Here is a 2119-nt window from a genome sequence, read left to right on the forward strand (position 1 = left end):
ACAGTAGAGCGCCGATTATCCGAAAGCCGGTCATCCGAAACGTCGGTTAACCGAAAGCGCTTCAGACGGTAAATTCGAAATTCGCGCCAACCCGACGTTCCATGTTCACCTATACACCTAACCTCAATTTGTGTCACTGACATCAGTGTTGTTTTTAACTGTCGTGCTGTTGATTGTTGTGCTGAGTGACTTCTAGTAATGTCGGCAAAACGTAAACATGTTGTGCTTAGTCTTTCTGACAAGCTCAAAATTGTAGAAAGATTAAAAAAAGGTGCAAGTGGATCGAGTTTAGCTCGAGAGTTTGGTGTTGGAAATTCAATGTTTTATACTGTACATATGTAATACTCTAGTGTGTCATTAAAAATTATTACGGTGTAATGTATTTCCTGTCCAATAAACGTGTTTTCTTTGTATCCCACCCATCCCACTACCCTAACAAAGAAGTATGTAGACGTTTCTCCAGAAATGTTCGGTTATCCGAAAAATCAAATATCCGAACACCCTCTGAACCAATTATTTCGGATAATCGGCGCTCTACTGTAATTTGAATTTTATTATGGCCATATGACATGCAACCTATGATAGATCAGATGTGTATTGCAGGTTGCTACCTTAGCTTAATTACTTATCTTGAGTTTTCATTTCCATGCGTTGGTATTTCTAGTTTCAAATTCGATGGTCTCTGGATACATAACAGGTCCACTTTGGATTTCTTTTTCTTTCTTTCTGGTACTAAATTCCGGCACTGGTGTTCTTCAGTACACTTCACTTGATTTTAACACTGTAGTTTATTTTTAATTTTTTTACTAAATTTTGACACAATGAGAATTTGTACAATTGACTGGGAACTTTTGGTTTTAATAGATTTTTCCAGGTTGCTTCACAATCACAGAAATGTCAATTCTTCGTACTAGGTTATCTACTTATATTCGGGGTACGTTACTTTTCAGATAAAACTTTGATTTTACTTTGTTAATTTGTTTTTTAGGCTTGACATGTTACATGTTACTTCGACGACTGCCAAATTACTACTCCCCTTTGTTTGGTCCCGTTCCTGTTTTTATAATATCCTAGACAAATGATCATCGTTGCTAGGCAATTGACGTTTCTTTGAATTTGTGAAAACTTTGTCTGGAAATTTTGGACCTATGCTTGCCTTTTTGGAAAAATGATTATCATTTTTGGATTCCTTGGCTTATAACGAATACTTTGATATGCAACATTATATAGTACGAGTATTTTCTAACCTAATACAATTTTTAACATATTTATGCAAATCTCTCAAAAAAAATTGTTTCTAACTAAAATCTAAGCATTTGGGTTTAAACATTGTCCTGTACCCTTTACTTTTATTATATTTATACTGTCCATTTGCTTAAATTATGTAATTTACAGTCTGTTTACTTGTAGGTACTACGAAACCGTTTTCACTTTGAAAGTTTATTTAAGAAAAATGTTTTTATATGGAATGATATGAAGTATTGTAGTCTCTGGACAACAGTCTTTCACCTCATACACAATTATTCGGAATGTTCCACACACTAATTATAATTTCTAGAAATCTCTCCGTTGAGGATCGTTTTACATTGGTTTTATGAAAATTCAATAGTTTACAATATTGTGAATCTTATTATACCTATGGAATTTCATTTAAGATATAGTTAACTTAACATTTTATTACTTTTTATTATCTGGCACAAAGTTATATTAAAATTTTTATCCTTCGTTACTTTATCGTTATCGACATATTATGTACTTTTTAAAATTTACTTTAACACATTTAGGATCTTGTTATTTTATGTGCTCAGGTGATTCTTTATTAAATTAACTATCCTTTCATGCTATTTTAGCATTAAATTTCTTAATTTTTATATTTTAAATTTACAAAAGTTTATTAATTTTGACATATGTCTAGATCATTTAAATTCTATTAGTTTTCTCTACAAAATTTTATCTTTTATAGCTTATAACTTATTATTTACTGGTTGATTTCTAATCTTCCATTATCCATCTATTTTATTATCTTTTGTTTGATTTAATTTAATTTTTTATTTAAATTTAATATTTAATATAACTTGAGTGTAGGATTTGTTCATTATTTTTATTTTTCCCTTGATCT

This window comes from Anoplophora glabripennis, unplaced genomic scaffold (genome assembly GCF_000390285.2).
Source record: "Anoplophora glabripennis isolate ALB-LARVAE unplaced genomic scaffold, Agla_2.0 scaffold216, whole genome shotgun sequence".
Classification (NCBI taxonomy): domain Eukaryota; kingdom Metazoa; phylum Arthropoda; class Insecta; order Coleoptera; family Cerambycidae; genus Anoplophora; species Anoplophora glabripennis.